The sequence below is a fragment of the Sminthopsis crassicaudata genome, chromosome 3 (genome assembly GCF_048593235.1).
Source record: "Sminthopsis crassicaudata isolate SCR6 chromosome 3, ASM4859323v1, whole genome shotgun sequence".
In the NCBI taxonomy this organism is placed as follows: Eukaryota; Metazoa; Chordata; class Mammalia; order Dasyuromorphia; family Dasyuridae; genus Sminthopsis; species Sminthopsis crassicaudata.
Genome location: NC_133619.1, coordinates 390119009 through 390141978, shown reverse-complemented (window position 1 = coordinate 390141978; position 22970 = coordinate 390119009). Strand labels below are relative to the sequence as shown.

Sequence of the window (22970 nt, the reverse complement as noted above, 5' to 3'; positions counted from 1 at the left end):
GACTAATTACCTACTTGATGTTAGATAATGGCTCTATATACATATATTTAGATGAGATGGTGATGTGATGGCGCTCCTCACCATTGCTGAATGTTTGCTAGTGAGGTAATCTTAGGCAAGGATTGGAGGTCTGAGGGAGAGAGTTCAAGGTCATTTGGCTGCATAATGAGAAGGAGAGAAGCTGGATACATCTTCGGGAAGCCATATGACAGTTTGCCTGTCTCCTTCACTTCTCCCCCTAAAGACCAAGGACTTTTATTGATCCTGACTCTGACTGATCCTGAGACTCTCTAGGGAGCTAGCCCAGACATTATATTTGGTGCTCCAACTTGGAATAAGGACCTACACTAAACTGGATCGTAATTTCAGTGAAGTTCCTATGACCAGGAAGTAGGGTGAGTATTAAAATAGACAAGCAGGAAACTTTGTTAAGGGTTGAAATGGGGTAAATACTAGGAAAAGAACCTCCCCCACCACCACCCCTAGGGAGCTCTATAGAAAGCATACTTAAGTTAAGAAAGAGGCAAGGTTTGCATGTAACTTGGGAGCAGATTGGTGGACTCTTAGAAAAATTAGAATGCATGTCTCCTTGGTTCTTCAAGGAAGAAGAAATAGAGGCAGATAATTGGAAACTAGTAAGAGAACAACTAAGTGAATATTACAATGATAATGGCTCTGATTCAATTTCTAAGGAAACATTCTTGGTGTCTCCTCGAGTTATTCACTTCTATTTGTTGGATTCTGATTTTCAATTATGTATTTTCTTCACTCACTTTTTTTATATCTTTTTGTAATTGTCCAATTGAGTTTTTAAGTGAGTTGTTTAGTTCTATGGAATTTTTTTCCATTTTGCCAACTTTATTTTTTAGAGAGTTATTTTCTTTTTCCAACTCACTAATCCTGTTTTCCTTGGAGGTGTTTACCTTTTCCAATGCACTAATTTTGTTTCTCAATGATTTGATTTCTTTATCCACTCTGTCTTTAAATGCATGGGATAACTTCTCCAGACTCTCTTGCCAGGCTTCCCTTTCCTTTTCTCATTTCTCTTCTAGCTCTTTTGTGAGAGCCTTTTTGATTTCCTCTATGAGAGTCTTGTGTATTGAGGAGCAGATCATATCCCCCTTATGTGATTCCTCTGGAGACAGCCTGTTTTTAGTCTCCTTAGGGTTTGAAGTCTGCTCTATCCATATAGAAGCTGTCAATGGTTAGAGCCCTTTTAAATTTTTTGTTCATTTTGTCATAGCAGAATCAAAGAAAACAAATTAACAAGCAAAAACAATTGGTCTGCTTTGGCGGGGAGAGGGATGGGGCTGGATGGTGTTACTGAGCTTTCTTTACAGACTGCAGGAGACAGCAGTGAGGCATTAACAGGACAGTGATGGCTGCGCTGCATCTGAGCTCTGAGACTGTGAGGCTCTAAGAACTCACTGAATCACTCAAGTGGAGGTGGGGATGCCAGGAACCAAGAGGCTAGCTTTCCGGGGTTTTATTCTTTACCTCTGGTGTTTACACCTTCTCTGCCACTCCTGGCTTGCTGCCAAGATGGAATATCCACACTGCGGTATATAGGTCATTCCACAGAAATGGCAGAGATCATGCCCCTCCCCTCTCCAGTCTGAGCAGTGTAAGCTGCCTACCTCACTCTCGCTGCTTGCCCTCAGCCTGCACCCAGTCTGTTCGTCCCCTTCCCCGAGCAAACACAGACCTTTTCTGGTGAATTTCAAGGATGTCTTCTGTTGGTAATTATTTGTGGGGTTTTTTCCCGTTAAGCATTAATTCCAAGTTGTCATGAAATAAATTCTGAAAGAAAACGTGGAGCTGTGTGCCTCCTCTCCGCCATCTTGGCCGGAAATCCGAAGTCACATTTTCTTTCTGATTTCAAAAATCATGCTCTTTCATCTATACAGATATCCTCATAATATGGTTTACTGATATGAAATATCAATACCACCAATTTCTTAGTGGTTGTAAAGCTTTGGAAAGATAATGAAAATTATATAGATAATTATATTCTCTTGGAGAAGATTAAGACTCAAGAGAATACATATACATATGTGTGTGTATGTGTATATATATATATATATATATATATATATATATATATATGTATACATGCATTCCTAAATATATATTTCATAAGGTGATATATTAAAACACATGTATGTGCATATATTCTCTTTGATAAATATTTTCTTGTATTTATACACACACCATGCACATATATTAATTAATAAATGTCAAAAGCAAGATTCATACCCAACTCTGACTGCAAACCCATCATACAGTATGCATATGTGTTGTCATACAATTTATGCATGAACATTTTTTGTGTGTGATTCAAACATATATTTGTCAAGGCCGAAGGCTTCTGGTGTCCCTAGAAGGAGATACAAATGTGTTTTGTTTTTAAAGTTGTGGCAGCCTAGAGGCCCTTTGGGCTATTCAAAATATCAGTTCTTAATGTTAAGAGTGGCATTGATTGTGAAGTAAAAACAATTTAGTCTAGGAATGGAGGGAGAGGACTTAGACTAAATACTCTTCTTAGCATTAAGAAATCAATTTAGTTTGATTAAAGAAGCATGAATATTTCCTTGAGGAAGTTTGGAATAGTTAAAAGTATTTTGATTCAGTGTAGATAATAACTAAACAAGTTAACACCAAGTCTCTCAAACTATACATAGAGGTATATTCTCCCAATAGTCAATAAATATTTAATAAATACCAACTATGTGCTAGACATTGTTATACAAAAAAGGGCAAAAGACACTTCTGTTCTCAAAAGGCTCACTCTCTAACAGAGGTGATAATATAAAAACAATGATGTGCAATCAAGCCTTTGACAGGATAAATTAGAGATAATCCAAGAAACAAAGCATCAGAATTAAATGGGGAGAGCAATAAAGGATTCTGTTTGAAAGTGCAATTTTAGGGAGGCAAGAAAGAATCCAGAGGAACAAGGAAAATGAAGAGGAGGGTATTCCAGCACAAAGGAAAAAAAAAAAAAAAAAGAGGAAATGACTGAAAAAAGAAAGAATATTTTGTTCAAGAAATCACAAGGAGATCTGTGTCAAAAAAAAAATGCTGAGTATATTAGGGGCATATGATTTTAAAAGACTAGAAATATTGAGAGATAATCAAAGGCTTTGAACATCAAATACACTTACATTTTGTCTAGAAGTTAATAGGGGAATACTGGAGTTTACTGAGTGAGGTAGGAAGGTAGACCATGGTCTGAACTGTAATTTAGGAAGATATATTTGACATCTGAGAGGAGAATGGATTGTAGTGGTGAGAAACTTATAAGAAGGAGTCCAATCAGCAGACATTACAATAGCTAGGTGAGGTGAGATGATGGCTTCTACAAGACTAGTGGCATTATCAGAGCAGAGAAGGGACAATAATTCCATATCTATGATCCTTTCTATTCATTTGGAATCTTATATCTTGCTTCTGATATCTTGAGTGTTTTGTTAATTGTGTTGAGACTGGGAGGGTGGTAGTATCCTTGATAATAATAGGGATGGGGCAGTTAATTGGTGCAGTGGATAGAGCACCAACCCTGACCTGAGGACTCAGGAGGACCTGAGTTCAAATTTGGCTTCAGATATTTAATACATCCTAACTGTGTGATCCTGGGCAATTTCCTTGGGGAAAAAAAAGAAAGAAAGAAAAGAAAATAATAGGGAAGTTTAAAAAAAAAAAAAAAAGGGAAAACTTTGGGGGAAAATATAATGAGTTCATAAGTTCACCTTTGGACAAGTTAATGTTTACATGCCCATAGGATATATAGTTCAAATGTGGCTGGAGATTCCAGACTGGCAGTTAGCTGAAAGATTAGGGCTGGATAAGTAGTTAGATAAGAATTGTTAACACAGTGATGATAATTGAATCCATGGGAACTAATGAGATCATCAAGTGAGATAATATGGAGGTAGACAAAAAGAAAGAGTACAGGACAAAACTTTCGGGACACCTAGGATTAGCAGGCATGACTTGGAAGAAAATCTAGTAAAGGAGATTGATTTAAAAAAAAAAAAAAAAGGCAGATAGATAACAGTAGAACCAGGAGAAAGCAGTATCATGGAAAATCAAGAAAAAAGAGTTTTAAAGGGAAAAAAAAATATGATCAATAGTTTCAAAGGCTAAAGAGATCATTCCTAATCTTGAAGATAACATTTTAAGTTGGTTGATGATGTTAGAAGCCAGATTGTAAAGAGTTAAAAAGAGGGTGAAAGAAAAATAAATGAAGGCATCAATTGTAGACAGCATTCTTAGGGAACTTGGTCACAAATGAGGAGAGAGATTATATAGTATTTAGAGGAATTGATGAATTATGTTTTTGTTTTGAAAATGATGAAAACATGTGGGTTAGTTGTGGGCAGTAGAGAAAGCAAACTAGTACACAAGGAAAGAGTGAAGACAAGTTAGAATGGAGAAGAGAAAAGTAGTGATATGCTGGAGAATTTGGAGTATAATAGATCACTTTTGAATATGCAAGGCTTTTCTGCAGCAAGGAGAAGAGCCACCTTTTCATATGAGGCAGGATGAAGGAGAAGACCAAAGGTACCCATCTAACTAATATAAGATAAGGAGCAAATGATAATGATAATATCTTGGCAAATGTTTTTATTTTTATCAATGAAATGTGAGGAAAGATTCTTCACTGAAAATGTGGTAAGAGAAAAAGCACAAGAAGTCTGGGAGAGGGGGTAAAAAAGTTTGCACAGTCATTTTGATGAGTAATATAATGTTGCTGCAGTGATGGCCCTATTGAGATTGCATTATATAAATTTCTAATGTATTCAGTCAGCATAGCTTGAAGATTTTCTCCATGTTTGTTTATCAATACATGATTAGGAGCAAAGACTAATGATGGTAAAGGTAATCCGGGACTGGAACTTTTCAGGGAGATATAAAAGAAAACACCAGTGTAGAGGAGAATTGGTTGACCAAAGAATCAAAATGGAGAAGGAAAAAAAAAATTTACCTAGTTCAAGGATGATAGCCTGGGAAAGAAATATTAGATCAGAGGACTGGAAATCACAGAAACAACAAGATTGGGGGTTGAAAAATGGAAGAAGGGTGGAATGACAAGAGATATAATCAAATAAAGTGATTTTAGATTTCATAAATGTGGATGTAGTAAATTTGTAGGTAATGGCAAGATCTAGAATATGATCTTCTCTGTGCTGTTAAAGTGGAATATATGAATAATTAATACTAAATGACTAAGTTTAGAAATTTAGTTATGCTGTTTAAGTTATCAATATGTATACTGAAAACCCTAAACATGAGAGCAAACATTGGGAGGAAAAGACTATGAGCCAGCCACTGAACTCATCGAAAAAAGAAGGGAATTGCATGGAAGTTGATAGACAACTATCAGAATTTCATTTGGGTAGTAATTATGGTCTGAGTAAATGTCAAAGCAGAAATTACTTAGAAATGGTGGTAGAACTAAGAAATGGTGATGGGCAGCAATGTATGTTCTAATTCCTCAATTAGGCCAGTGAATCGGAGGGAATGTGTCAAAGGGCAACCAGTGTTACAAAGTATGGCCTGAGAGGTTGTATTCTGATGGATACTATGTGGGTAAACTGGTTCATAATGGTCATGTTACTCTTGAAGCAATTATATAATATAAAATAAACAAGAGAGGGCAGTGATGAAAGTTATCAAGTCAGATGTTGTCTTATAAAACATAAAAAGGGTGAATTTCCAAACTTGTAATTTGGCTGTGGGAAAAAATCCCCTGAGGAAATAAGGGGATATTGGAAAATCAGGAGCACAAGATATTCATGACAGGAGAAGGGAGACTTCTACATTGACCCATATTCTCCTTTTCTGTTGAAGCAAAGAGTGGAATGAAGAGCTAGTGACCCTGTATTAGAAACCACATGTACCAATTTTGTATTGTAATTAGTGAAACCTTTACTAAACTTATGGTCTTATATTTTGCATTCCTTACTGAAAGGAAAGGAATCAAGATTGAGGCCTGTATCCTTTTTGACATTTTGCTTAATATGACCTATGTATTGCTAATTCCAAGAATTGAGCAAATGAATAAACAATTTATTTAGTGCTTTCTATGAGCCAACAACTAATGCTATGTCTACAATTAGAAATCAGACCTTCTCTCAAGGAGCCCATATTCTAATGAGGAGGATAAGACATATGGAAGGTTTCATCTGCAAGGCAGATGGAATGGTCTCATCATCCTTAAGGTAGAGTAGCAAATTAGATTTTGATATCTCTTCTTTAATATCATTTTCACAGAAAAAACTATATCGGTTTCTGAGGTTGAATCATTTAATAGTATAGAAGACTGGTCATAAGATATTTCTTTTCTGAATCTACAGACATATGACTGTAGCACTTGCAGAAACAGTCGCCAAATTATATTTCCACAGGAATTGCTTTTCCAGCCTGAAAATGTGAAGACACGGACTATTAAAAGGAACTTCAATCTTGGAAGTACTGTCACTTTCAGGATTCTTTTGCCTATATGTCTTTTGATTATGCTTGATCAGTGGCTCTTGGTGATCTTTCCATGATTTCTGCCCTCAGTGATGGCTGGACTAGAAGCAGTTCTGGTAGTGTGTGTAGGCTGGCATTGCTATTTCCAAATTTCTTGGGCTCAGAATCCTGGGTTATCCCTCTCAGGATATGAGAAGAAATCATAGATGACAGGTGGTTTGACTTTCCTATCACATCTTTTCTTTTCCTCATTGCTTCATTTGTTTTGTTTGTCTGGGGTGGCAGAATTGCTTCCTTAAATAATGGATTTGAGGGAAGCAGAACAAGTTATGCTGTCATTTCCTGAATGTAAAAAGTCACTCAGGTAGTGAGAAGCTCCAGAAAATAATTTTGTAAGATATTCACCTTCTGGAAATCCTAATTTTCCCCTTTCCCAATGAAAAATAGTTTAGATGTATTCTTTCATATTGACATATGGTCAGAGAAAGAATTATTTTAATTTGATTTTTACTCTGTATACACTTTGTGTGAGTGATTTAATGTGCAATATTTTTCTTCTTTGACTAAGAACATGTGCAGAATAAAATGAGTATAAGCAGTTGCTCTTGTGTTTCCTTTTTGATTTAAATTGAGTCAGTAATAATTCTCACCTAATTTCAAAGTGTTAGGATGATTTTTCATTTTCAGCTTTCTAGATATAAAATAATACATATAGAAGATTTAGATAGCTTTTCAGGGATACTTTTTATTTATCCTTTATTTGATAAGAAAAAAGAACTACAGACAAGGATTTCCAATTTATAGGGTTTTGTTTGGTATTTCCAAACTAAATTGTATTTGTATTTCAATCTACAAATTCAATGTGTTTTTTCCTGTATTATTGAATTGTCAAAAAACATTTCTCCCTTAACTAGAGGACCACCTTAGTCATTTAGTGAAGAGAGAAAGAGAAAAAGAGAGAGAGATACATACAAACAGACACACATACATATGAGTTTAAGTGTATACATATATGTGTGTATGCATGCATGTATATGTTCTCACTGTTCATGTGTGTAATTTTTGTTGAAGAGCTATCACCAAGAGGTTCACTCAGAAAAAAAATAAAATTATATTTGGATTTTTTTTTCAGAAGAGGATAAGAAAGGCATAGATATGTCAAATTACTAGTACAATCTCTTTTATGAAGACTATATATCATTTTGTCAACTAAAAAGAAATAAAATTTATATAAAAGTAACACAATAATGTCAACCATTTTCAGGAGAGTCATTGACAGACTAAAGCAAATTGAGGCAATGCCCCTACTTGCTTTTTCCAAGAGAAGCTGTATGATTTGACCACAGTCAGATAGCCATTTTCATATCAGAGGAGCTGGACACCAGGTCTTACTGACAAAATGGCTTCCTTTTTAACCACTCCTTCATGTTGTAAAAACAACAATAATAACAAGCCCCTCTCCCCCTAAATCCCCCAGAAATTGTCATATATATGTCAAATTTGAAAGGGAAATCAGAGACAATTTATATGCAATTCTTAAACACTAATACATTCTATAGCATGCTTCAGCGATAGTCATCTAGTCATTGCTTTAGTATCTCCAGTGAATTACAGATGTATTGTGATAATGATCAACTGTGAAAGACCTATCTGTGGTGATTAATACAATCATCCATATTACATTCAAAGTATTTTTAATGAAAAAAATGCTTTTTATTGTGGAGAACTTGTGTACTCTTGAGTAAAAACTGAAACTTTTCTTTCACTTTAAATTAGATGTATATATATATATATATATATATATATATATATATATATATAGCATAGGTAATGTTACAAGTGGCTATTTTAGGTCTTCTTTGAGACATGATTTACCATTGTATTTATAATGATCTATTAATTAGTTAATACAATTTATTAAGGGTTTATTATATGCTGGGCATGATAGCCTAAACATCATATTTCTTTTTTTTTTTTTAATTTTTTATTATATATATATTTTTATAATATTATCCCTTGTATTCATTTTTCCAAATTATCCCCCCCTCCCTCTATTCTCTCCCCCCGATGACAGGCAATCCCATACATTTTACATGTGTTACAATATAGTCTAGGTACAATACATGTGTGTGAATATCATTATCTTGTTGCACAATAAACATTAGAATCCGAAGGTACATGCAACCTGGGCAGACAGATATTAGTGCTAACAATTTACATTCACTTCCCAGTGTTTCTTCTCTGGGTGTAGCTACCTCTGTCCATCATTGATCAACTGGAAGTGAATTGGATCTTCTTTATGTTGAAGATTTCCACCTCCATCAGAATACATCCTCATACAGTATTGTTGTTGAAGTGTACAGTGATCTTCTGGTTCTGCTCATTTCACTCAGCATCAGTTGATTTAAGTCTCTCCAAGCCTCTCTGTATTCCTCCTGCTGGTCATTTCTTACAGAGCAATAATATTCCATAACCTTCATATACCACAATTTACCCAACCATTCTCCAACTGATGGACATCCATTCATCTTCCAGTTTCTAGCAACAACAAAAAGAGCTGCCACAAACATTTTGGCACATATATGTCTCTTTCCGCTCTTTAGTATTTCTTTGGGATATAATCCCATTAGTAGCGCTGCTGGATCAAAGGGTATGTACAGTTTGATAACTTTTTGGGCATAATTCCAGATTGCTCTCCAGAATGGCTGGATTCTTTCACAACTCCACCAGCAATGTATTAGTGTCCCAGTTTCCCCACATCCCCTTCAACATTCATCATTATTTGTTCCTGTCATCTTAGCCAATCTGACAGGTGTGTAGTGGTATCTCAGAGTGGTCTTAATTTGCATTTCTCTGATCAGTAGTGATTTGGAACACTCTTTCATGTGAGTGGATATAGTTTCAATTTCTTCCTCTGAGAATTGTCTGTTCATATCCTTTGACCATTTATCAATTGGAGAATGGTTCGGTTTCTTATAAATTAGGGTCAGTTCTCTATATATTTTGGAAATGAGACCTTTGTCGGAACCTTTGTTTTTAAAAATATTTTCCCAATTTGTTACTTCCCTTCTAATCTTGTTTGCATTAGTATTATTTGTACAGAAACTTTTTAGTTTGATGTAATCAAAATCTTCTATTTTGTGATCAATACTGATCTCTAGTTCTCCTCTGGTCATAAATTCCTTCCTCCTCCACAAGTCTGAGAGGTAGATTATCCTCTGTTCCTCTAATCTATTTATTATCTCCCTCTTTATGCCTAAATCATGGACCCATTTTGATCTTATCTTGGTGTATGGTGTTAAGTGTGGATCCATATCTAATTTCTGCCATACTAATTTCCAGTTTTCCCAACAGTTTTTTCCGAATAATGAATTTTTATCCCTAATGTTGGTATCTTTGGGTTTGTCAAAGACTAGATTGCTATAGATGTACCCTTTTTTGTCCTTTGTATCTAATCTGTTCCACTGATCTACCGGTCTATTTCTTAGCCAATACCAAATGGTTTTGGTGACTGCTGCTATATAATATAGCTTTAGATCAGGTACACTTAGACCACCTTCCTCTGAGTTTTTTTTCCATTAGTTCCCTTGCAATTCTCGACCTTTTATTCTTCCATATGAATTTTGTTGTTATTTTTTCTAGGTCATTGAAATAGTTTCTTGGGAGTCTGATTGGTATAGCACTAAATAAATAGATTAGTTTGGGGAGTATTGTCATCTTTATTATATTCGCTCGGCCTATCCAAGAGCACTGAATGTCTTTCCAATTATTTAAATCTGACTTTATTTTTGTGGCAAGTGTTTTGTAATTTTTCTCATATAATTCCTGACTTTTCTTTGGTAGATGGATTCCCAAATACTTTATACTCTCAACATTTGTTTGGAATGGAATTTCTCTTTGTATCTCTTGCTGTTGCATTTTGTTAGTGATATATAAAAATGCCGAGGATTTATGTGGATTTATTTTGTATCCTGCCACTTTGCTGAAATTTTGAATTATTTCTAGTAGCTTTTTAGCAGAGTCTTTGGGGTTCTCTAAGTATACCATCATGTCATCTGCAAAAAGTGATAGTTTAATTTCCTCATTTCCTACTCTAATTCCTTGAATCTCTTTCTCGGCTCTTATTGCCGAGGCTAGCGTTTCTAGTACTATATTGAATAGTAATGGTGATAGTGGGCAACCTTGTTTCACTCCTGATCTTACTGGGAAAGGTTGCAGTTTATTTCTATTGCATATTATGCTTACTGACGGTCTTAAATATATACTCCTGATTATTCTAAGGAATAATCCATTTATTCCTATACTCTCAAGAGTTTTTAGTAGGAATGGATGTTGGATTTTGTCAAATGCTTTTTCTGCATCTATTGAGATGATCATATGGTTCTTATTAATTTGATTATTAATATGGTCAATTATATTAATAGTTTTCCTAATATTAAACCAGCCCTGCATTCCTGGAATAAATCCTACTTGATCATAGTGTATTATCTTGGAGATGATTTTCTGAAGTCTTTTTGCTAATATCTTATTTAAGATTTTAGCATCAATATTCATTAAGGAGATTGGTCTATAATTTTCTTTCTCAGTTTTCGATCTACCTGGTTTAGGTATCAGTACCATGTCTGTGTCATAAAAGGAGTTTGGTAGGACTCCTTCATCCCCTATTTTTTCAAATAATTTATATAACATTGGGACTAATTGTTCTTTAAATGTTTGGTAGAATTCACATGTGAATCCATCTGGCCCTGGGGATTTTTTCCTGGGGAGTTGATTAATAGCTTTTTCTGAAATGGGACTATTTAAGCAATTTATCTCCTCCTCTGTTAATCTAGGGAGCCTATATTTTTGGAGGAAGTCATCCATTTCACTTAAATTATCAAATTTATTGGCATAAAGTTGGGCAAAGTAACTCATTATTATTTCTCTAATTTCCTCTTCATTGGTGGAAAGATCCCCCTTTTCATTTGTAAGACTATCAATTTGATTTTCCTCTTTCTTTTATTTTGATCAAATTTACCAAAGATTTATCTATTTTATTGGCTTTTTCATAAAACCAACTCTTGGTTTTATTTATTAATTCAATAGTTTTTTTACTTTCAATATTATTGATTTCTCCTTTTAATTTTTGTATTTCAAGTTTAATTTTTGGTTGGGGGTTTATAATTTGGTCTTTTTCTAGCCTTTTAAGTTGTAAGCCCAATTCGTTAATCTTGTCTTTCTCTATTTTCTTCAGATAAGCTTCTAAAGATATAAAATTTCCCCTTATTACTGCTTTACCTGCATCCCAAAGATTTTGATATGATGTCTCATCATTGTCATTATCTTGGGTGAAATTGTTAATTGTTTCTATAATTTGCTCTTTCACCCAGTCATTCTTTAAGATGAGATTATTCAGTTTCCAATTACTTTTTGGTCTATTTACCCCTAACTTTTTACTGAATGTAGCTTTTATTGCATTGTGATCTGAGAAGAAGGCATTTATTATTTCTGCCTTCCTACATTTAATTTTGAGATCTTTATGTCCTAATATATGGTCTATTTTTGTATGGGATCCATGAACTGCTGAGAAGAAAGTATATTCCTTTCTATCGCCATTCAGTTTTCTCCAAAGGTCTATCATACCTAGTTTTTCTAATGTTCTATTTACTTTTTTAATTTCTTTCTTGTTTGTTTTGTGGTTTGATTTGTCTAAATCTGAGAGTGCAAGGTTGAGATCTCCCACTATTATAGTTTTACTGTCTATTTCTTCTTGCAGTTCTCTTAACTTTTCCTTTAGAAAGTTAGATGCTATACCACTTGGTGCATATATGTTTAGTATTGATATGGCTTCATTATTTATGCTACCTTTCAGCAGGATATAGTTGCCTTCCTTATCTTTTTTAAGGAGATCTACTTCTGCTTTTGCTTGATCTGAGATAAGGATAGCTACCCCTGCTTTTTTGGCTTTACCTGAAGCATAATAGGCTCTGTTCCAACCTTTTACCTTTACTCTGTATGTATCTCCCTGCTTTAAGTGTGTTTCCTGTAGACAACATATTGTAGGGTTCTGCTTTTTGATCCAATCTGCTATCCGTCTCCGTTTGATGGGATCGTTCATCCCATTTACATTTACAGTTAAAATTACTAATTCTGTATTTCCTGCCATTGTATTATTCCCCAGATTATGCTTTTTCCCTTGACCCCCCTGATCCCCCTCCCCTATATTTAATTTACAGACCCCCCTTGTGACGCGCAACCCTCCCTCTTTTTTTTTTTTTAGGATCCCTCCCCCCTCCCTCCAAGTCCCTTCACTTATTCTCCTTTTCCTTTTCCCTTTTCCTCTCCCCCCTTGTAATGAGGTGAGAGAAAATTCTCTAAAAAACAAATATGTTAATTATTTGCTCTTTGAGCCTCTCCTGATGAGAGTAAGATTCACACAATGATTCTCCCCCTCACTAAGTTCCCTCAGATATGGTGTATTTTCTATGCCTCTTCCTGGTATGTAGTTTCCCTCTTTTTATCATTCCTTCCCCTTTTTCTGAACCGACCTCCTTCCCTTTACTACACCCCCCTTTTTTTCTTTTATATCAGTAAAATCAAATTATCCTTGAGTATTTTTTATATACCCACAACAGAGTTACAGTTCTCAAGGGTTCTGTGTACCTTTTTCTGTTTCTCTTCAGTCTTGTGGATATAGATCAAATTTTTTGTTTAAGTCTGGTTTTTTTCTTAGAAACATATAGAATTCCTCTGTTTCATTGAATGACCATCTTCTTCCATGGAAAAAGATGCTAAACTTAGCTGGGTAGTTCATTCGTGGTTGCAGTCCTTGATCTTTTGCCTTAAGGAATATCAGGTTCCAGGCCCTTCTATCTTTTAATGTGGAGGCAGCCAGATCTTGGGTGACCCTTATTGTGGCACCTTGGTATTTAAATTGTTTTTTTCTAGCTGCTTGCAGGATTTTCTCCTTTGTGTGGTAATTCTGCAGCTTAGCCACAATATTCCGTGGTGTTCTTTTTTTAGGGTCTATTTCAGAAGGAGTTCGATGAATTCTTTCCACATCTACTTTCCCTTCTGTTTCTATTATCTCTGGACAGTTCTCTTTGATAATTTCCTGTAAAATAGAATCTAGGCTCTTTTTTTGGTCATAGTTTTCTGGAAGTCCAATAATCTGCAGATTATCTCTCCTAGATCTATTTTCCAGGTCTATAGATTTTCCCAGTAAGTATTTGACGTTGTTCTCCAGCTTCTCATTTTTTTTGTTTTGTTTGACTGATTCTTGGGGTCTCTGTGAATCATTCATTTCTATTTGTTCCATCCTGACTTTTAAGGAGTTATTTTCTTCTTTCACAGTTTTTAGTTCTTTTTGCAAATGCCCAATTTCGTTTTTAAATGAATTATTTTGCTCTATTGAATTTTTTTCCATTTCCCTAATTTTTTTTTTTGAGAATTATTTTCTTTTTCCAATTCAGAAATTCTATTTTCTTGAGACTTTTTTATCTTTTCCAATTCAGAAATCCTACTTTCCTGTGATTTTTTAACCTTTTCTAATTCACAAATTTTGTTTCCCTGCATCTCCTGTGAATTCTTTATTTTTTCCAACTCCAATTTCAGGACGTTGTTATTCTCTATCATAGCTTCCCTTTCCTTTCCCCATTTTTCTTCAATCTCCCTTAATTTTTTAAGAGTTTCTTCTAGGAGAGAGTTATGTGATGGGGGGCAGGAATCGTTCCCCTTTAGGTTGTGATCTGCTGTCTCTCTGCTGTTAACTTCTTCGGGGTTGGATACCCGCTCTTTCTCTGTGTAGAAGGAATCTATGGTTTTTCTGGCTTTTTTGCTCATACTTAAAAAAATCTTTTGGGGTCTGTCCCTGGGGTAGGAAATTATTTATTTACTTCTTTACCAGCTTCCTCCCAGACTGGATGGATGCAGCGGCCCTTGCACCTGAGCTAAGATAGAGCTCTGGGAGAGAGTTCCCCACTCCCTCCCTGGAAGTGCCTCAGAGGTGACTAACACTGCTGTGCCCCAAGGGCGCTGTGTTTTAGAGGCTTCCCTGAGATTTGAGACTGAACAGTAAAGACAGCACAAAGCCTAGTCTATGTGTCCGGGTGGGGAGTGGATGTCTGCAGCAGGTGACGTGAAAAGCCCCTGTGCTCAAACTGGAAGTGTCTGCCAGAAACTGCAGTCCCTAGTTCAAAGGTTCCACTTCTCTGGGACTTTCTGGAGCTGAGTTCCACTCCCTCCAGCTAAACTAGGCAGTGTGTGTTGCCTTGGGCCGTATCCACCCACTTGTCAATCTCTTAACTATTCTCAGGTGATAGCTGAGGCCACGCCCCCTGGTGCCGAGATCTGCTGAGTCACCTCCAGGGTCAGGAGAAAATCTAATCTGAGTTTTAAAATATTTTGGCTTTCTCTTCTGAACTGCTAAATAATTATCAGAGAAGAGCTAATGGCCTGTGCCAGATTCCTTAACTCAGTGGCTTCTCTGATCCCAGAGCCCTTCCCAGCGCAATGGGAGCAGTGTGCCACTACCCCACCGTCTGTGCTAGTCTCTCTTCTTCCTCCCCTGGGAACTGACCTTCTCTGTTGAAACTCCAGATTCTCTTCAGCTGGTAAGTCGTGCTTCCAGTCTTTGTGGTATCTGTCAGTCCTGGGCTTATTTTGAGACTTAATTTATCTAATTGGTTGCGAGGGAGTGAGGACGTTCACTGAGTCGTGTGTTTCTTCTCCGCCATCTTCCTAAACATCATATTTCAAGGAATTAAAAAAGGTAGTCTTACAGCTATGTTTTCCTAGAACCAGATGATAAAGTGGAAATATAAAGAATCCAATAATCACCTTCTGAAAGAGATCCTCAAATGAAAATTCCCAGCAATATTACATCCAAATTTCAGAGCTCCAAGTGAAGCAGAAAATATTTCAATCACCCAGAAAGAAATAATTCAAATATCATACAGATATAATAAGGATTACAGAAGATTTAATAGCTTCTATATTAAAGGATAGGAAAGCTTGTAATATGATATTTCAGAGCTAGGGTTGCAATCAAATAAATCCTACCCAGCAAAATAGAATATAAATCTTTAGGGAAAAAAATAAATATTTAATAAAAAAAGAAAACTTTCAAGCATTCAAGGGGAAAGTGGGTATTAGTGGTTGATACTTAAACCTTACTCTCCTTAGAATTGGCTCAAACAGGAAAAGCATACACATTCAATTAGAATGGAAACCTATCTTACCCTGTAGGAAAGCAGGAGATAAAAAGAATAAGGGAGGGAAGGAGATAGGCTGATATAAAGGAGATCAGATTAAGAGAAGCAGTGGACAAAAGCAAAATTAACTTTTGAGGAGGATCACAATAAAAAGAAAGAGAAAGAATAAATAGGAGGGAAGTAAAATGGAAATACACAATAATCACAACTTTGATTATAAATGGGATGAACTCACCCAAAAAATGGAAGATGAGAGTAGTCATCTTCGTCCATGAGACCCTCTACCAGAAGGGAATGATGGGATGCCCTTCGCCTGCACCATCCAGGACAAGGGAATTGTTGTGGGCATCAAGATTGACAAAGGTGTGGTGGCTTTGGCCAGAACCAATGAAGAAACCACCACACAAGGGCTGGATGGGCTCTCTGAATGCTGTGCTCAGTACAAGAAGGATGGGGCCAATTTTGCTAAATGCAACTGCGTGCTGAAGATCAATGATCATATGCCTTCTCCCCTGGCAATCCTGGAGAACACCAATGTGGCCCACTATGCCAGCATTTGCCAGCATAATGGCATTGTGCCTATTGTGGAGCCTGAGATCTTGCCAGATGGAGACCATGATCTCAAACATTGCCAGTATATCACTGAGAAGGTCCTGGCTGCTGTCTATAAGGCCCTGAGTGACCACCACATGTACCTTGAAGGGACTCTGCTCAAGACCAACATGGTAATCCCTGGTCATTCCTGCCCCTTCAAGTATTAACCACCACCCCCAAGAGATCACCAAGGCAACTATATCTTCCCTGAGTTGAACTGTGCCTCCTGCCATCCCAGGTGTGACTTTCCTGTCTAGAGGTCACAGTGAGGAGGTGACCTCCATCAACCTCAATGCCATTAACTGCTGCCCACTCCCCTGGCCTTGGGCATTGACCTTCTCCTATGGCCATGCCCTGCAGGCCTCTGCCCTCAGCGCCTGGCTTGGGCAGAGGGACAACCAGAGTGCTGCCACTGAGGAGTTCATCAAGTGGGCAAAGGTGAACGGTCTGGCTGCCCAGGGCACATATGAAGACAGTGGAGAAGAATCAGATACAGCTGGGCAGTCACTCTACATTGCTAATCACTCCTACTGAGGCTATGGGCCCTGGTCCTTCCTGTCCCCCAGCCCAGGCCTCTCACACTAAGCTTGATCTGTAGCCTGTGCCATGAACGAAATAGCTATGCAGAGCAGAGGGATAATGCATTTTCGCCCTCTACTCTAGTACCCCAGCATCATGCCCCCCGTGTTGTTATCCCTGGGAGCGGGAGGAAGCACTGTGGGCTGATTCTGGAGGATTTGGGTGAGGTCCTGTGAGATCTAAATGGGATATCTGGGTTCCTGCTTCCTCAGACTATCTTTGTGTGATATCCCCCTACTTAGGATACCTGTGATTCTCAACCTTCTTTCTGAAATCTCATTCTCTCCCAGGGTTAGGGGGTTGGGCCCCAGTTCTTGCTACATCTTCATATGGCCTGTTGTGTTGTGCCTCAAATAAATATTAGTGAAGTCAAAAAATAAATAAATAAATAAAAATTAAAAAGCTTCCCCTATATGGGAAGACAATATATTTAACTCTTAAGATTTGTATCTCTGTTATGGGCATATTTAGAGGGTGCAGGTATAATTTGATTTTAATGTGGTGATATAAAAAAGAAACTAGAGGAGGAAAAGTGATTGTACTAGAAGAAGATGAAGACAGGCTTAAAATGGGGTAAATTACAGTTTATGCAGAGGCAAAAAACAAAACAAAACTATTACAATTGAGGGAAAGAAGAGAGGGAGATGAGCATTGTGTGAAACTTAACGTTCATCAGATTTGGCTCAAAGAGACAATATCAAACACATTTACCTTCACAGAGAAGTTTGTTTCATTCTATAGGAAAGTAGAAGAGGAAAGGGGGGGAGGCCAATAGAAGGGAGAACAGAAGTAGACAGGGAAAGGGATAAAAAGGGGAAAGGGCTGTAAAAGGGGAGGCCTGTTTGAGGGAGGGGTTGGTCAAAGGCAAAATATTGGGAAGGAGGGAAAGAGACAAAGGAAAAAGAAGTATAACAGGATGAAAACAAGATGGCAGGAAATACAGAGCTAGTAATTTTAACTATTCATGTGAGTGGGATGAACTCTCCCATAAAACAGAAGCAGATAGCAGACTAGATCAAAAGCAAGAATTCTACAATTCATTGTTTACAAGAAAGACATTTAAAGCAGAGTTATCCATTTAGAATAAAAGTAAAAGACTGGAGTAGAATCTATTATGCTTCAGCTAAAGTTAAAAAAAAAAAAAAAAAAAAAAAAAAAAAGCAAGGATAGCAACCCTGATCTCAGATCAAGCAAAAGCAAAAATAAATTGTAATTAAAAGAAATAAGGAAGGAAACTATATCTTGCTGAAGAATCTTTATGATTAGAGAATCCTATAGAATCAACCAAAAATTACTAGAAACAATCCATAACTTTAGCAAAGTTACAAGTTATAAAAAAATCTACAGAAATCATCAGCATTTTTAGATATTACCAACAAAATTCAGCAGCAAGAGATAAAAGAAATTAAAATATTTGGAATTCTATCTGCCAAGGAAAAGTCTGAAACTATATGAACACAACTACAAAACACTCTCGACATAAATAAAGTCAAATCTAATCAATTGGAAAAATATCAAGTGCTCATGGATAGATAAGTCAACCAAATAAAGTAAAAGTGATAATACTACCTCAAACAATCTACTTATTCAGTGCCATACTAATCAAACTCCCAAGAAAGTATTTTATAGATCTAGAAAAAATAATAACAAAGTTCATCTAGAAGAACACATGGTCAAGAACTTCAAGGGAATTAATGGAAAAAAAAAAAAAAAAGTGCAAGTGAAAGTTAGCCTAGCTATACCAGACCTAAAACTATACTGTAATGCAATGGTCTCAAAATCATTTGGTACTGACTAAGAAACAGAGTAGTTGATCAGTGGAGTAGATTAGGTTCACAGGAAAAAATAGTCAAAATAACTGGTATAAAAGAAGCAGTAACCCAAGCTTCTTCTTCAGCTCTAAGCCTGGACTTTAAGCAGAGGAGCCCCTATTTGAAGGGGATAACTTTGCCTGCTGTGTTCAGAAAACAGCTTGGTTTTCCAGAGTTTGACTTCTAAGATGGAATTGGAGGCTGCCCTTCTGATGAGCTCCTCTTCTGAGTCAGGACCCAGAATCTCCATTGTTGATTTGTTGTGATTAAGACACTCTCACTGGCTTTCCCAGAGTCTGTCTGAGTTGGCCATGAGTACACTTTCCACCCCAGTGAGACTGACCTTTCTTGAAGTTTTTCCAATATATCTTGAACTGCAGAGGGGTTTCATTCCATCAGACTTTATTCAGAGGCTGGTTTCATGTGTTTTCTGAAGGAAACTTTGAGACCTTGAGCAACTTCTTGGCTTCACTCTACCATCTTGATTTTACCCCTAGAAATTTGAGCTACATATTAAAGAATAGCTATTGAAACAGAAAGATATGAGGAGACAAAAACCCTGTAATATATAGGTTGGTCGATAAGAATATTATACATGTTAAATGGCTGTTCAACAATGGATTCTATGAGGTAGAAATGATGTTAAATTATTCCAGAAAGATAGAATATAATCAGATTATGTGTTTTAAATACCAAACATAAAATGTACTTCATTTGAGTCAATCAGTAGCTATTGAAATTGAGCAAGGAAATGGTACTATTTTGAAATTTTTTTTGGTTTAGGATTTTTTGACTGTTTTTTGGATAATGGGATGAGATAAAAAGAAACATGGAGGATAAAGACTCCTAGAAAATTAAATGGAGATTTAAGTGGAGAGAGATCAAATTAATGTGTAGTAATATCAATGACGACAAAGGGACAAATGTCAAATAAAGGAAAATGAACAAGGCTTTTTATATTCTGAATCTGGATCACAGGAAAGATGATAGTGATTTTCAATGAAAAAATAAAAAATAAAAACTCCTCAGTGACTTGGAAGCAAACTTGCCTTCCTTCTCTCCCCACTCCTTTATTTTGCCTTTCCTTTAGTTTCCAATCACTAAGATACAGTGTTTTCTTGGACTTAAACACATAAAAGTGGTTGGAATATGTCTATAAATTCCGATAAAATCTTGAATATATTTTTAAAAAGAGAGTGAGATGAGCATCAAGGAAAAGTCAAAGTATTACTTCAAGCCAGTTCTAGTAACATCTTTTGGATGTTTTGTTAATTATTTTGAGAGAATATACAGAGTTCTGATAATTATTTCCTGGAATGAAAAATTTCTTCATCCTGAGATACAGTAAGATACTTTTGAGTTAAAAAAATCAAAATGTTCAAATGATGTTTTAACCCTATATAGTATCTCTTTGGATTTCTCTGATACCTCTACCTGCTTGGGAGACTTGAATCATTGGATTTGAGTAGAAAATGGCTTGTTTTACTAGTTGTCTCTCCCCTTACTTTTTTAAGTTATGGAATTATTGCATTTCTAGTTAGTTTTGTTGAGGAGAGATGGTATAGGGAGGCAGAGATAAGTTCCATTTGTAGCATATTGAATTAAAAATTTCTATGAAATATCCAGATAAAAATGCCTAGTAGCCAGCCAATCATTTGGGGATTGTGGGTAAAAGAGAGTTCAAAAATAAATAAACTTTGGAGCTCTTCCTTTATAGAAATTTTTCCTTTCAATACTTCAAAACACTTAAAATTTTGGTAATAAGTGTATATCTTCATTTGATGTGGTTCACAATTCTTTCCACTTTAGGAGTTTGGGCTTCATGATTTTCTATGGCCAGGGACCATACATCAGTTGTTGTTCATTCTAATGATGAGAAAGCTCTGGATTTATGTAGGCTCATTCTTTGACAATTGAATCAAAGAACATATGACTTTACCATAATGTGATGCCATAGATCTTGACAGCTCAATATCTCCAAAAGCCATTTTATGGTTTTAATTATATCTATGTTTTTCAAAAAGAAAAAAAAAAAGAAACTTTTCTTTCATTAAGTCAGAATAAGTAAGACACATTGTAAAATAGGCTCTGAAACTTAGTGAAGGGTTTTCCAGATTTAATTGAGAAAGTTTTGATGATCATGCTACCCTCATTAGGAATTCTAATGGGCTAGAAATAACCACTGTAAACACTTCCTTCCATTTTCATTCTTTTTTTCCTAAAGGGGCTTTGATTATTTTTTCTTCTGATGTCTGTGTGTGTTGGTTCCACTATTCAAAATGTCTTTATTCTGAATAATTTAGAAACCTTCCTATTAAAGTCTCAAATTTGAAAAAAAAAAGTGTAATTATTGTTAATCAGCTACAATAAGACTGAAGGATTAAAGAAATATGTCATCTGTCATGGTCTGTCACATTACATAATGCTACAAGTTTTAGAATTTATAGTTTTGGTTCTGGAAGTGCCTGAATCAAAGTGATGTCTTGATGTGTTCCCAAAAATATGCCTTTTGATTAATCTCTAAATCTTTTTTTCCTCCACTAGCATTTTTACAAGTGAACTTGGATTTAGGAATGATCTAGCTTCAAATATAATCTTTGACAATGAATAGCTTTGTGACCCTTAACAAATCACTCAACAGTTGGAAGACTGAGTTGCATCTATCCATAAAATAATATTTGTATTTCATGGTTTTTATTAGGAAAGAATTTTTTTTTTTAAATATAAGACAAGGGGGCAGCTAGGTGGCGCAATGGATAGAATACCTTGAATTCAGGAAGACCCGAGTTCAAATTGGTTTCAGACACTTAACACTTCCTAGCTGTGTGACCCTGGGCAAGTCACTTAACCCCAGCCTCAAAAAAACAACAAAAAAAAATTTATATAAATATATATATATATATAAAAGACAAAATTATCAGTATTAAACCACAAGTGACCTTCCTTAAAACAAAACTTCCAAATTCACAGAAATTATATCCAAGTGAAGGTTGGGGCTATATTATAATGTTGAAAGTCCATAAAGTACCCATGAAATTTTCTATTAGGGACCCTCTAGCTATTGTGGTAAGATCAATAGTTATCAGAAATATGTCATATAAGGGCAATTTATTAAAATTATATGGGAAGATGGTAAAGGGAACATTGCATTTTTGCATTTAAATACTCATAGCATTATCATCCAAATGAATTTAAAATAATATGTCTAATAGAATTCTCTCCAAATTATATATATATATATATATATATATATATATATATATATATATATATATATATATGTGTGTGTGTGTGTGTGTGTGTGTGTGTGTGTGTGTGTGTGTACACACACACACACACACACACATAATTTCAAATAGAATTCTTGTAGCCAACAAGAAGTCCTAGTGAGACTATTTTTTAACTCAAGACAAATTAGGAAATATAAAGGTGAGGACTGTTACAATGGGGTGGGGGTTGGCCTGAAATATCAGTTTGGGACATTAGATGGTACAGACGGTACAATGCTAGAGCATTAGCAACAGCAACAGTTCCTGGAGCTCTCATCAATAAGTGTAACAATAAGGGGAATGGCCAATTGGTCAGAAAGAGAATTACAGAGAAACAAGACTTGATTCCATTGTCCATTGCCCATGTCAAAGTTCCAAAGTGGAGAAAAGTTCTTATAATCATAAAAAAAAAACAGAGATCATGTTCTCAGTTCTAAAGTATACACATACACCTCCCCTCCACCCCAATACCTATTCCTGGATAGTAGGGACAACACATCATCCTAGATCATCACCCTAGAACCACTGGAAATATAGAGATCCCTGAATTGACTGAAAAAAGTAGGACCAAAAAAACCTGAAATTAGATTGTGATAATCTCCCAGAGGGGAATAGAGCCCAACTCTAATGTAAAGTTCAAAGTAAGAAAATAAGTTGGATAAATGTGGTGTTATTTTTGTTATTGATTCATTCAGTTAATTCTAACTCTTTGTGATCCTAGGGATCATAGTAATATTATGCTCTTCTATCCTTCACTATTTGTTGAAGACTTTATCAACTTAATGCTCATTTTTTTCTATGATACTCTCCTCTTCTGTTCTTTTTTTTTTTTTTTTGCCTTCAATCTTTTCTAACTTTATCCAATCCATCCCACCTTCTTATTTTGAAGCTAACATATTTAAACATGAATTTGACCTTCTAGTGAATAGTCTGAATTAATTTATTTAATCTTTGTTTGATCTCTTCATTCTGCAATACAACACACAAGCATTCACTCTGTGGTGCTCAGTTTTCCATATAGTTAAACTTTCATATTCATATAATACTAT

The 22970-nt window shown here is 35.8% G+C and overlaps 1 pseudogene; it reads left to right on the top strand.

Annotated features, from left to right (window-relative positions):
- Positions 1-15917: 15917 nt before the first annotated feature.
- Positions 15918-16796, top strand: LOC141562169 (fructose-bisphosphate aldolase C-like; annotated as a pseudogene).
- Positions 16797-22970: the final 6174 nt, after the last annotated feature.